At 37.2% G+C, this 14,932-nt stretch overlaps 1 protein-coding gene and 1 pseudogene across 3 annotated transcripts in view; both read right to left on the bottom strand.

Moving 5' to 3' along the window:
• Positions 1-14,932, bottom strand: part of Dclk1 (doublecortin like kinase 1) — a 327,730-nt gene that overhangs the window by 254,265 nt on the left and 58,533 nt on the right. The gene's annotated exons all lie outside the window — the stretch shown is intronic.
• LOC125616168 overlaps positions 11,724-14,932 on the bottom strand; it is a 36,397-nt pseudogene continuing 33,188 nt past the window's right edge.

Here is a 14,932-nt window from a genome sequence, read left to right on the forward strand (position 1 = left end):
GTCATCCCCAATGATGAGGGCTTAGTCAAGCAGGATGATGCTAGAGGCAAAACCACCCAAAACAAAATGTCACTTCACGCAAAACACAAGAAATGTTTAGTCGGAACATATAGCCCATTGCCCTTCATACTATTTATGCAAAACACATAGATATTTAAGAAATTTAGAAAATGGGGGAAAATTTAAAAGCACTCATAAATCAAAACATTCTAATATATCTTCTGAGGCACTAATCCTTCTAGCTCATATTTGCATAATCTTAAATGGTTTAATTTCTGACTATCTGGTCATCAAGGTCTCTAAGGAATCTGCGGTGCTTCAACATATCAGAAAGGAAAGCATCAAAGGTTCCTCATGCCAAACCTCACCAATTACTCCATTTGAATAAGTAGCCTCATAAGCACCTCACCCCTCGACCATATTCACATCTTCATGTAGCAAGGGATTATTTCCCTTCAAGTATAAGTAATATTTTTTTCTCTTAACTATTCGTTCTATATTTGTCTCACTTGATTTCTGCCAGTTCATATCATAAAAGACCCAATACAGTCCTTTAATCCTTATCCCTAGTCTCATGTGCACTTTCCTTTGTTAATAATCATGAGATTTTTAGATTCTTTTCATTCTGTCCATTCATTCATTAAATCTCATCTAGCACTGGTTTTTCCTCTGAAATTACCTAGATTTCGGCAGAAGAATAGTAGTTTACTTTACAGTAATGGAAAATCAAAGAACATTGAGAATGCACACTAAGGTACTGTTCAACTTCATCTTTCTTTGGACTAAAAGTACAATGCCCTTTTTATCTCAGTAGCAGCTTTCTGAATTTCAATACTTTCTTATTATAGTGATAGCTATCTAGAGAGCTATGTTTACTGATAATGATACAAGAACTTTAGGAGGAAATGGGTCTGTTCAGAAAGAGGCTCTATACTAAGTAGAGGGAAAAAGACATTTAATAAAAGTTAAATTATCTATTTAGAATTAAAGGTTGCCATTCTCAGGGAGTCTGAGCCTTCTAAATGATTTGGAATCCAACTTCACCTCTCATTGCTATCATTCTAGAGACGGCGTATAATTACGGCGGCTTAATTTTTAAAACACCCCCACCAGCATTCTGGAATCTCTTCCTGAGAAACTCACCTGCCCACTCATATCCCATCACTGAACTTGTTCTAGCACTGAACTTTGGTTTAATTAGTAACAACCTTTAGAGATTCTTCCCTTTTGAGGGAATTCCCTTGCTTGATCTAGTACACAACTGTACTAGATGACAAGGCATTATTCTTGTGACAACATTCTCCTTCTACAGAGATTGAAGGATGAATTGGTTCAGAAGAAACAAGGTATGGGATGTAAAATGTGCAAAATAAAAGCAGTATTTCTGGGTCATTCATCAAGTCCAGGGAAAAGAGCCCCCAAATCTGAGTTCTAATAGTATATAAAAGGCCAAGCCCGGGTTGCAGTGAGTTCTAAGTAAGTCTCTAGGCCAGGCACCAGGAATAGAAAGTTAAATAAGACATGCGTTTTGGTCTGAGGAGGTATGCAGTCTCCTAAAAAGACAGACATTTCAACCAATACATAAAGTTCTTCATGTCCATGGGTTCTACACCCATGGACTCAACCAACATGGATTAAAAATATATATAAAATACATATTAAAAATATCAGAGGAAAAAGAAATTATATGAACTAAACATACACTTCTTATCATTATTCCCTAAATTTTGCATAACAACCATTTGCACTGCATTAGATATTAGATAACTAAAAGTACAGAGGAAGATTCCAGAGGTTATATCAAATATTATGCCATTTTGTATAAGAGACTCAAATATTTATGGATTTTTGCTCTCTACTAGTCATCCTGGAACCAGTTTCCCATAGATAATGAGGAATGGCTGTATTGAAATAAGAGATGAGAAGTATAAGATATATTCAAACTGTTGTGGGATTTAAGAGACAAGTCCAACTTAAAAAAGAAAAAAAGGAAACCATACATCTGGGTTTATTTGATACTGGGTAAATGAGGTTATTGCACATATAAGTCATAGAACTAGTTGTATAAGGGAACGTCTATGAACCCCTAAACAAAACATGTATATGCCCCACCCATTCTGAACTTGACTCTGTGGTAATCTTCTGTGACACTCAGCCTTAATTCTATGACTGAGCTTTATTGGGAATGAGGTGTTTACTATCAGGCAGTTACTCTATTTAGAAATTTTCATTTGTTTTTCTTCATGTTTAGCCAAAATCTGCTTCCCCCTAACTTCTACCAATTGGCATCAGTTATTTCCTCCAAATCCTTTTAGTGAATGCATTCCAATTACACAAGTGTATAGCTAAGTAAATAAGAATGAAATGAAATGTTGTATTTCAAGCTACTTGTTCTCTTTACTTACAGTGAAATGCAATACCCTTAATATTATTGAGTGTCCACTATACTAAAGGAACTGTATGAGGTACTAAGCAGGTAGTAGAATGAGAGAGAAGCTCTGCCCTCAAGAAGCTCACAGTCTAATGAGGGGGAGATCTGTACATCCATGAGGTACAGGACAAATCATCATCACAGAGGACAATTCAAGTAAGAACTTGGATTCAGCAAATGGTAAGATCACATTCCATGTAATAAACCTAGAAAGAGCCATGGAGAAAATGAAATGCAAAACTAACATACAGAGCCAGCCAGTACTTATGTACCCCCAACTATGTGTCAGGTACAGTTTGGGGGTTGAGGTTATAGTAGCATATTAAATATTCAAAGTATTTACTTTCAAAGAGCTTAGATTCTAGAGGGGAAGAGACTATAAACAAGTTTTTGTGTGTGTGTGTGTGTGTGTGTGTGTGAGAGAGAGAGAGAGAGAGAGAGATCAGGAGGACCTTTAAATACAGAATTTAAGGAAGCGAATAAGCAAGATATGCAGATATCTAGGGGAAAAGAAGGATCTTAAAGATGAGATTTTACTTGGATAATGTTAGAATGAAAGGCATACCCTAAGGCCTAAAGTCAACAAGTTATATAACACAAAACGAAATAACATGTGCTGTAGCTCTCTGCAATGTAGGGTTAGCGTTAAGAGTCACAGAAAATAAGTATAGAAGAGTTGACCATGACACTTTTACATGTCATGATAGCTTTTGTCCCAGATTATCTTCTCAAATTGGCATAGAGAAAACAGTCATACAAGATGGCAATAATGCCTCTTTTTGGAATAGATGGCATATTTGTTTCCTTACCAGAATAATAAGTATGTCTTCTCCTTCTGGGGCAAAGGTTTGATATTGCCCCTCTTATAAGACTGGAATTTTCTAAGCCTGGACTTTCTTAGCAATGATCCAACTCCACCAAATGCTCAGCATTCCTCTGGGCTACTCCACATCACCCTCATGGGACTAATGCGGAGAGCCAATAAAAATATGAAGCTCCTATTGCCCAATATGCCATGAGTCAAAGTCTTTTGTCTCTGATCCAGGAGACTCATGTCTTTAGCTAATATCTATAAAACTACTATAGTCTAAGTTGTTAGCTTGTAGGTAGCATAAAATTTCAAAATCTTCACAATATAGCTGGGTTCTTATTATGGTGATAGCTGAAGAATGAGCTAAGAAACTTTCATTCTAGTTGGTAGGGAGCAATGAGAAGCTAGTAATAGACTTAATCAGAATATTGTTTGGTAATATTAAATTATTAGTGTAGCCTAGGATTGGATAGAGGAGAAAACAGTGATGGAGACTGAAAGCTTACACTTTCTGGACAGACACTTTGACACATGATTTCATTTAATTCTCATAGTGAACTGAATCTTAATTTATTCATTAACCCAACACTACTGAATATCCACCATGCTCCGATAATTCTTCAAGAGCTTGTGATACAAATATTCTTTAGGAATCCTGGGATACAGCAACGAATAAAACCTCAGACAGGAATTTTGTCTTCATGGAAATCACCTTCTAGGTTAGAATACATGCAAACAACTAAAGAAACACATACTTGATAAGAACAGCAAGTGGTCATAAATTTTCAAAAGGAAAATAGGATAAAGGGAAAAGTGATGGGAAGTCTATTTTAGAAAGGTTGATCAGATACAACCTTTCTAAAGAGACTGGATGTGAGCAGAGGCCTGAAAAAATTGAAGCAGGCAGCTGCTATGATTTTTGTCTGTTTAAGAGATGAGGAAACTGAAGCTTAGAGAGACTGTATCTTGCTGTAACCTTGCCCACATTACCAAATGGTGCAGTAGGGATATGGCCCCAGGAATCTGTAGCACCAGAGTTCCCACTGCATGATACTACTGCATGTACCCATCTCTGTGAGAGATCATAAAGACAACACGGGATTGCATAAGGATTTATGAGAACAGGCAGATATGAGAGACAGATTTGACAAACTGCCTACTAGGTTCACTTGAAAGCAAAGAAGAAGATAAATTAGAGAAGAATCAGAGCCTTTAAGCCTGGGTGGCCAGAAGAAAAGGGGGCTCATGGAGGGGAGATCATGCAGGAGAGAGGGCAAGTAAATGGAGAAATAATGTTTTGGTTTCTGGCACACCAAGCTTGATGCATTAGCAGAATAGGTTTTGCAATTTCCCCTCAGATTTGAGATATCATGGACTTTGCTCCTCTGCCCTCTACTCCTGTCATCAGTCTTCTAGTTATAGCTCAGCCACTGAACCCTATTACAAAACCAGCAGGAGAATATGAACTGTCTCACACTGGTGTTCCTGATCAGCCAGCTCCCTTTCTTTCCATAAACTGAGGCATGAACTCAGTATCAAGTCCATCTTAAAATAGATTTCATATTATTCTTTCCCTTTGGGGATTTTGGAATGATAAGGAGAAACGTAACAGCGTTCCCCAATACTTCTTTGATAGGGCTTCCTAGAGAACACTGGTATACTGGTGTTCAAATTATCTTCTCTACTTGTATTAAATATAACAATTTAATATATCACAAATCCTTGTCATAAATCCATGTCATACTGTATGCCTAGGTGTCAACTGCAGGACTATCAAAACTTCCTTCTAATTTCTTTAAATCTTGCTAGGTTAAGGCTGGTAACCGTCTTTTATTTTGATCTTAAAACAGCACTAGTTTATTATAGAATTTCATAAATAGTATTAAAATAAATTATTAACCTTTAAAAATTAACTATTAGAGCATTAAAGTACATTCAAAAGCATATAATGAAAACATGTATACGTATGGATGAATATATGTGTATGCATGTATGTACACACATATATGTCTTCCTTTTTCTTTCAAACACAATTTCAGCATAGTATACAAACCTTGAAGATCAAAACATATTATTCTGGAACGAAGACCACAAGTCACCCCTAGATAGGTACACTCATATTCAGACAAATATATATATATATGAAATATGAATGATATTTAAAGTTTTAGTACAGTTTCAAAGTAGTTATATTATTATTACTGCTGGTTTTGTTGTTGTTGTTTTTCTTTTGTTTTGTTTTGTTTTTGGGGGGGTTGTTTGTTTGTTTGTTTTGGTTCTGTAAACCACAATCAGTGGCATGTTCCACAAATGAATCTTTCTTCCCTGGTGGTAAAACTAAGTCAGAACCATGGACAGTAACATCACTCCCCACCCCTTTTCATTCCCTTCTTAAGGATTTATTCTTTTCAGGGAGTGATTTCACTCCAATCTTTACTTTCCTTTCTCTAAAATCTGAAGGTACAGATGAGATTTTAAAAGCTCCAGAGAACTTACTCTCTAAAATATTAGCAATTGCTTACTCAAACGTATGTACACCACACTGGAAATGAGGACTATTGAAGGAAGACATCAATCGGTTGTACAGTCAGTTTGGTAAGTAAAGAATAAAAACTCCACTGTAAAATTACCTGAAATATTTTTGCTTGTTCACAATGCTTCTTTAATGAGATCCGGGTCTTTTCTTAGATCTTGCTTTATGCGAACATGAAAAATTATGCAGCTTTCAGCCTGTGCAGAGTTCAGACGAGGGCCAGATTCAGGATATTGGATTTATGGAATAGATAAAAGCCATACTTTGCAACCAGCCTGGTTTCTAGCTTGCAGAATAAGACATGGGGTTGGGGATAGAGATTTCAAATCTCTGTTTTCAGACTGAGCTTATCTTTCTTCTCATGACTACTCTGGTTTTAAAAGGTTTACAGGGTTTGCTGGTCATGATTACCATTGTGTTAAATGAACAGCCCTTGGATAAAGGCCATATAGAATGTGAAGATGCATAATATGACTTCTGCATTCAAAATGTTCTAGACGTTTTGGAGGATAAGATTAGCTGTACATAAATAACTCCTTTTCTTCATCCTAGTGCATAGCCATATTCTGAATAATAACAGTAAGTATGAAGAGTCTAGGACAGTTCATAAGTGCTCTAGAGAAGAGACAGAAACCTGTGAGTTGGTGGAACTGAGAAACTTAATGAAGCAGATGGGATTTGAACCAGGTGTTTAAAGAAAGGTGGAATTTCATCAAGTACACATGTAGCACCATCTCCATGGAGGGGAATAGCCTCAGGTTCCCATTCACCAGATAAGGCTTTCTTTCTGTCCACAAGTGTCTGAGACAGGACAGGGTTCTGGGAGCCTGATAGACTGAGGAAGGGAAATTTTCCCAGAGTAACCAAGGAAAAGGCCATGTGAGGAGCAAGAATGAATTTTAGCAAGGGATGAAAGCCAGAGACAAGTGCCAAAGGCAGTATCAGGTCCCAGGGATGAGAGGGAGATATTAATCAGAAGGCAAATTAAGAAATGTGCAGCTAACACCAGAAGTTAGCTGGAGTAAAGCATTAATTGAGGAGAATGAGGCAGTTTTAGATACAGGTTGGGAATTAATTTTAGAAAAAAGTTCTAGACATAGGTTGATGAAATACAGAAGATGAGGATATGAGGAGTCAACATGTATAAGAAAAGCCTGAAATCAGATTATGGCATGCAGAGATTTAAGTATATCACAAAATTAGACCCAGGAATTTTTTTCTTTGAGTGAATATTTGAAGATAAATGAGTAGCCAAAATCATTTCATCAATTTGAAGCTCAGAGGAATGAAGACCCCAGTGGTAGGGAAAGCCACTGAGAGGACTTGATTGAGCATTTGGTTTTTATGTTTACGTAATTCTTTCAGTCAATGATATAGAACTGGAACTCCCTGAAATGATGAAGAATGAGGTTCAGGCTCCCTTACTTTTCTCAGGAATAGATTTTAATGATCAGAAAATCTACTAACTTTATCAACATTTACCTATGGCCAAAATGGGTAGATAAAGTGATATATGATTGATTTCAATACTTTTATAAAAAAAAATTATCCAGTCTCCAAAGTCTAATTTTATAGGAAGAAAACTACTCTGGGGGTTTGGAATTGTTAGAATGACCTCTGCAAATTAGATAATAAGTCATGCTTTGCAAAGCCCATCATTAGACCCCATCTATCATGATGGTAGGGATATTGCTATGATTTGGAAAGCAGGTGTCCCCCCCCAAAAAAACTGAGGTGTTAGACAAAATGCAGGATTGTTTAAAGGTGAGATGATTAGATTACAAGAACCATAACCTGACCAGTGGATTGATTCATTTGATGAATCCATAACTTGAAAGGACCACTGTTCTGGATGGCAACTATAGGCAGGTAGTGTGGATCTGAAGGAAGCAGGCAATTGGAGCTGTGCCTTTGAGATTTGTATTTTGTCCCTGGTGAGTGGAGCACTCTCTTGGCCTTCTGGCTGACTCCAGGTGAGCAGCTTTCCTCTACCATGTCTTTCTGCCATGATGGCCCCAGAGTTATGAAGCTGGCTGACCAGAGCCTGAGACCTCTAAAACCATGAGCCCCAAATAAGCTTTTGCTCTTGTCAGTTATTTTGGTTAGAACAATGAAACGCTGACTAACAAAAAAATAAAAGTTTTGAGAAAACTGCTGACAAGGAAAAGAATAATGTTAGAGGCAACACCCCAGGATGATGCCATCGTGTATAGACATGAAAAGTCAGATGAGAACTAAAGCTTCTGGTGGCTGCTACCTCTAACACCTCTCCACTTTCTTACCCATGACCCCTTTTCACAGAAATACACATGCTTTATTGCTGCATAGAAAAATCTGAAGGTTAGAAACATGGGATTTATATAATACCTCTCTCCCAAGAAACCAAAAGCAATTTATAAACCAGTATTCTGTGAAATCATCACAGTGGGCCTGCAAATATAATCAAGGTCTTCATCCCTCTAGGAAATTGTTTTCTCTCTGAGACCCCAGTGACAGGCTGCCAGCTTCACAGGAAAGAAATCTACTTACCTTAGGGGAGGGATATAACTCCAGACTATGGAGAACTTGAACACCTAGAAGTGGGGGAGGAATGGACAGCGGATTCTGGCTGGCTCACAGTGTGACACTTAACCCCAACTGTCACAGGTGGTGCTTAAAAAGATGCACTGCAACCAGTCAGAATAAGAAAACCCATTTTGTTACACTGTTGAGAATAATAATAGCTGGCTAGTCTCTTCTGATTTTCAAAACACCCTACAGACTGACAAAGTACTAACATTAGTATATGATGTTCTCCATAATAAAGATAATTTAAAATTTTTCTAAGTAGAATATCTATATCTAATTCCTATGAATTATCTATACTTGAGCATGTGTTTTTGGTCTAAATTCTATTTTCTTAGTATAATAAAATGCCCATTAACCAATAATGCATTTGACCATTTATTTTCTATGGTATCCTGGATTATCTTTCATATCCAACAGAGTTGACTATTATCTTTTAAATACCAACTTCACAGATTCAAAGGTATGATGACTAGAGGGCATGCTTTGTCCCATTATATCAGTCTCATGATCAGAACAACTAATCACTGGGTCCTTCTTAAGTATGCAAATAGATTTATAGATGTTTACCAAACACAGACACTATGTATTTTGCTTTCCTGATAAACACATCATCATCAATTTTTATTTACATACTACTATGTGAGTAATGTTTGTGTGTATTTGTATTGAGTGGCTCAGATACACTTGTGCACAATCATACTTAGTACTTAAGTCTGTACTCAACAGGTGCATGGAGCAGCAAAATAACCAACCAATAGTTAATAGTTGATATAAATGAAGGACATTTATTTAAAAGTAGCTAAAACAAAAGAATCCAAATGGAAAACACAGAACACAATAGCTACAAAGGCTGGAACAGGTGGTCCAAGGGCTAGGTGAGGAAGCAATCATTGTCAGTTGTGATGAATGACATGCACAGATTGCAAAGTCCACATGGGGGAAGAAGTACTTGGGATTGGGCATAAAACATTCAAGATTTCAGATAAGGGCAGACTTACAGGATCCCTCAGTCTATGAGAAAGCACACGTAGTGATGAAGGGAGTGGGAAGGGGCTGTGAGGCAATAAAGCTGGGTAGAATTCTTAAAATTGACATCACCAGCAAAGAACAACAGAAAATTCAGAGCAACAGAGAACTAACTAACCCCACAATATCTTCCTTAAATGGAGAACTGGAATTCTCATCTGTGACTATTTGCAGTTTCCAATCCTGAAATCAGTTCCAGCATCTCCAAGAAGAAGAACAACAAATTTGCTGCACATGTCATTTTGTTATCGTAAGGCAGGTTAACCTTTCTTTTCTGAAATCAGAGGATTAGACAGGTGATTGTTCACCACACAAAATGGCTTCACTTCTGAGTACGTAGAGGACGTTAAAACAGTAAGTAAAACATTTACAAGTCTCAGTTCTCCAAAATTTTTCATTTGGATTCTTTTGTTTTAGCTACTGTCCCTTTTTCTACCCAAAGAATGACTCACAAATAATTCTAGCAGGATATACCAACCCACGACACTTAATAAGAATAATATTCTAGCTGGAAAAATCTGGCAGAAAGAGCTTCTGGTTTAAAGAAGGCAACACAGTGAAGTGAAGATGTGTGAATGCAGTTTGGCTCAATTTAGTGCTTGACAGGAAGCCCAACACATCAATACTCTAAAACAGCCAAACATTTAATATAGTTATCTGGCATCTACTCAAAACTAAGTGGCAGCCAGAGATTTTTTGGCACTAAGTCCCAGCATAGTAAACTTCAACATCCACCATCAACATGTCATCTTTCATAAAATACCGTGTAAGTCACCACAACTCCTTGGAAACCCAGAAGTCCTATTTTTCAGACTTTTAATCTATTAAGCAGCCTTCTGAGAATGCTGTCTACATGTGGAATGCTTCTGTCAGGTACAATCTGATGCACCCTGGTTGTGATTCCCACTTCAACTGAGCTCCCTGTTATTTTAAAATGTCACTCTTAAATGGAAGCACTGACATTTATTTGTATGATGGCTTTGATATTGAAGAAACGCTGTATTTAATTCTGAGAGGTCTAGGGATTGCAGAATGTTTTTTTTTTTTTGAAGATCATCTAAGATCTGCATAAAAAGATTCAAAGAACTCCAAATCATCTCCCTTCACCCAAATGAATGTTCCCTGGTACTTACCTGAAAGTGCATTGCAGGGCAGGCACTTACTGTCTTGGGTATTGATCAATTGCCAAAACTGAGAGCCCAATATATCATTGTTAAGTGATTAAAATAAATGAACCACCTCTCAACAATCCAGAGTAGCAACCAAGGTCCACAGCAACAGAAACCAAGTGGAGAAAAATAGAAGGAAGCTCCATCTGTGCTTGAGGGATTAGGACCTGGGGCCTGCATCCAGATGGTTTCTATTTTGAATCTCAACTAGCACTTCAGTTTCCCCTTTGAAAATTTAGCCCACTGCTTGATCCTTAAAACAGGAATAAGGGTACCTTGCAGCAGAACTTTAGTGATAACCAGAGATAATTACATAAAATGCCTGCCTGGCATGCAAAAACACTCAAATCATAGCTATGAGGATGATGTCAACAGTGATTTGTGTTAAATGTAAAGTCTGATAGTGCAGATTAAAAACCAACAGAGAACTGATTCTAGATAGGAGTCACTGTGGAATCTTCTCCCAGGCAACACTTGATCTAACTTGAATAAGCAAAATCACCATTCAAATTTGACATTCCAACTCAAAAATAAGTTTAAGTCACTATGATGTCTCTTAATGGCAAAAGTCAATAATCTTTACCCAACTGTCATCTGAAAACTTAGCCCTATTCCTAGGTGACTACAGATAATGCCAAGGTCTTTGTGTAGTTGTTTGCAGACACCTGCAACTGATGTCCTTCAGCTGCCTTTTTGTAATATGCTGCCGAGAACTGCATGGGAACAGATTCAATGTCTTTTTCATTCTACATGCCTGGAGTCAATACAGAATTATGTGCATGTGGAAATAAAATTATTTTGATATTGATCATGATTTTCATCATCTAAGCTATGATAACTGTTATTAACTTTTATCAGCAGAAAACTCCCTCAACATCATGAGGACACTACAAAGTGCCTTTGGATTTGATTCTTAGATACCTTGGAAAATTCCAACTGAACACTTCTCAAGTTGGAGGTCCAGTGCCTACCAGGGTCCCAGGGACATTAGAGGAGACGCAGAACAGAGATTTGAGACTTCTTTGCCTCATAGGATACTAGATCATGGGCTTTAGTTAGATTCTGATCATTTTCAAAATATATGAAAGAAAAAGTATGCACTCTTACTAAGTTCAAGGACTGGAGACTCATTATTATTTTTAATTTCACATCAATACATTTGTATACTTTAGATTTGTTTTGGGGTTACTGTTCTTCCTCTGGTTTTCATGACCTTTTCTGGATATTCAGTGAACCTTCTGTGGGAACAGCATCTCCAAATCCCTGAGGTGTGTGATCTGAAACAGTACTGTGGATTCCTTTTGGCTTGGTGATTTGTACAATGTTGCCAATCTTTGCTTTCTGTCCCATTGAAAAATTAGCCATATTGTAACAGCATATCCCCAACTCTCCCCTAATGCAGGAACCAGCAAGGTTTTGTTTTTTTTTTTTAATCAATCTTTGTTGTCGTTTGATTGGTAAAAATTACAGCTAATCTGTGATTATTTGCAAGGCTGATCATTTTGCTGGGTTAGTAATCAAGTTCAAAGGGATAGGTCATCAAGGTCATGATGAAAAGGAAAGCGATGCCATCTATTATCACTAATCGAACTTGCTCTTTGGTGTTCTTCTCCCATATGTGTTCCTGCTATAAGTGAAGATTCTGAATGCAGGAACTAGCAAGCTCTACCACTCTGTCAACCCTAAAGCTTCCCTCTGTATCAATAAAGACTTCTTCACTTGCCACTCCTTCAAAACATTCTGGTATCAGCACATAATTGTGTTTTTCCAACATCTGATGTACCACAAATTTCTGTTGTTTTCATTAAGGTTACTCCACCCCCGGAATATTATCTAATGCACAACATAAGGTAATAATGAAGCTATTATTAGGGTATGTTCCTGCTCGAGAAGTTCCAGTGTGGTACACTTCTTTCCTGACTCTGGTGCACCATTATATCTTGGTTTATTTGTGAGACATTCTCTTCTTATAATCTGCAGTTTCTAAGGTTTCTCTTTGGATATTCCAACTCCTTTGCTGAGTTTGGAGGATTTCACCTCCAGGAATTCCTCAGCATTCTGGAAACCTGCAGACACCAGCTTCACCTGTACTGCAGAGGACAGTGGGAAACTCACCAAATCCCACTGCCTCTTACTCTGAGAGAACAAGGGCACTGGTCACTTAGGAAAAGGGCAAGGTGGCCAAGGAAGAGTACAGGTGTGCCCAAGAGTTCACAAGAGACTACACCTGCCAGAGCACCCACCCTCTTGGTTAACAGAAATTAGGAAATGGTCAGAATAGGGAATTTTGTTTCTTTTCACCCTCAGAGGAAAGGTCATTGGTACCCCCTTTGGAATAAAATGTAAAAAGAGCTGAATAGAGCCAGGCACAGTGGTGCACACCTATAATCCTAGCAGCTTGAAAAGCTGAGGCAGGAGGATCACAAGTTCAAAGTCAGTCTCAGTAACTTATTGAGGCCCTAAGCACCTTTGCAAGACCCTGTCTCAAAATAAACAATAAAAATGGCTAGGGAATTCAACCTCCTTAAAATGTTTTCAAATAACAGGTTTATTTATATAGTTAACAGCACTCAGCTTAGCACATAAAATTCAGGCAATAAATATTTATTATATGACTAAATTAATGATGAGTTGGGGATGTTATAAGAAATCTCCACAAAAAGTTTGATAAATCTATTTAAAAGATTATTACCTTTAAAAAATACCTGCAGGGTAAGTTTTGGCATTTTCACAACTATAACGAATCTGTAATAAAAAGATAAAGTGAAAAGTAATAAAGGTCTTATAAACAATTCTCATAATAAAAGCAAGAAGAAGTCCTATAATATTTGATGAATGTAATTCATGAATCATGCTATTGCAATTAACAGCTTTGATTAGAGGCATCCACTGGATTTTACTAATGAGATAAATTGATGTATATACTAACCTGAAAACTCACAAAGCCTTAAATATCACTGAATACATCACAGTGGAACAAGAAACCAGAAGGAAACATGCACAGCAAATTGTCAATCATAAATGTGCTCTTGCTTGACACAAACACCACTTAGTTGTTGATATGACAAAAGATCATTTAACTTTAGTCAATAAAAAGATAGGGAATAAAGAAGTAAACGATACCTTTGTCTTATTATTTAAAAAAGAAAGGTATTATTATTTAAAAAAGAAAGCCAAGCAAAACAAAGCAAAGAAAGAAAGTAATGAAACATGAAAAATCTGTGTAAAATCATATTTACTTCATAGTGATGGTACCTATCTCCTGTCATCACTTTATTCTCAAGCAAAAACATGTTGTAATGTCATCACTGTGACTTTTTTACTTTCTAATGTGATTCAACATGGAAGGCAATGGTGCTAATGATCCATCCAGATTTCTAAATAATGCTGGAAATGCTCCAAATAATCACTCTTCTGTTAAAAACAAGAGAGCTTTCTTGAATTTTTGACATTAAACAGACTGCAAATATGTAATAGTTGAATAAAATAAACAGACTGTGGCAGACTAATGAATAGTTTTCTCAGCTACCTGTGCCAGACTAATGCCTAAGGTTTCCTAGAGAAATTACCCAAGTGTAAATCCCACCTCCACCACCTACTATGTGATCTGAATTATAGGACTTAACCTCTGTGTGCCTCAGTTTACTCATATATAAAGTGAGGATAATAACAGTGCCCTTCTGGAAGGGCGATTGTGAGGAGTAGATGAGATGTTATGGTCAAATGTGCCAGGTACAAGCAACCAGGTCATGTCAGCTTGTATTCCGACCACTGGGAATTCAGGTTATCACCCTGGATAAGATTAAAAGGAGTCTAGGAAGGAAGAATGGTTTGGGAAGACAACTTTGCAGACAATGACTAATGTGGAAACCAAAGCTCCTCCTTGAACCAACCATAAGACTTAAAGCAAGTATGCGGAATAAAGACACACAATTTGACACATGGTTTTAAAATTTCCCAGAAACATAAATAATCTACAATTAAACAATCATTGCAATTATATTGTAGAAAGGAAAAAATATGTCATTATATTATAGAAAGAGAATAGAGGATACACACGTGCGCGCATACACACACACACACACACACACACACACACACACCTAGTCACTGGGAACAATGCTAATTTCCTGGACCGCAAAATGATTCCAAATGACACCACTTTCCCAAACAGATCTTACACAGTATGAAAAAAGATATACTGGCCTTGAAAGTAACCCCTAGCACTCTGCTCTCTACAGCTTTCATTCATTTAGGGGTACTGTAGTGAACTCAGCAGAGCCTAAATAAATGAGGCACATACATCCTCTTCCATCATAGAGTGGGAGGTCTGGAAAGACTCTGTGCTACCACAGGCTTCTTTTCTACTCTTTCTTTTTTATTTCTATTTTTGC

The sequence above is a fragment of the Marmota marmota genome, unplaced genomic scaffold, assembly GCF_001458135.2.
Source record: "Marmota marmota marmota unplaced genomic scaffold, marMar, whole genome shotgun sequence".
Lineage (NCBI taxonomy): Eukaryota > Metazoa > Chordata > Mammalia > Rodentia > Sciuridae > Marmota > Marmota marmota.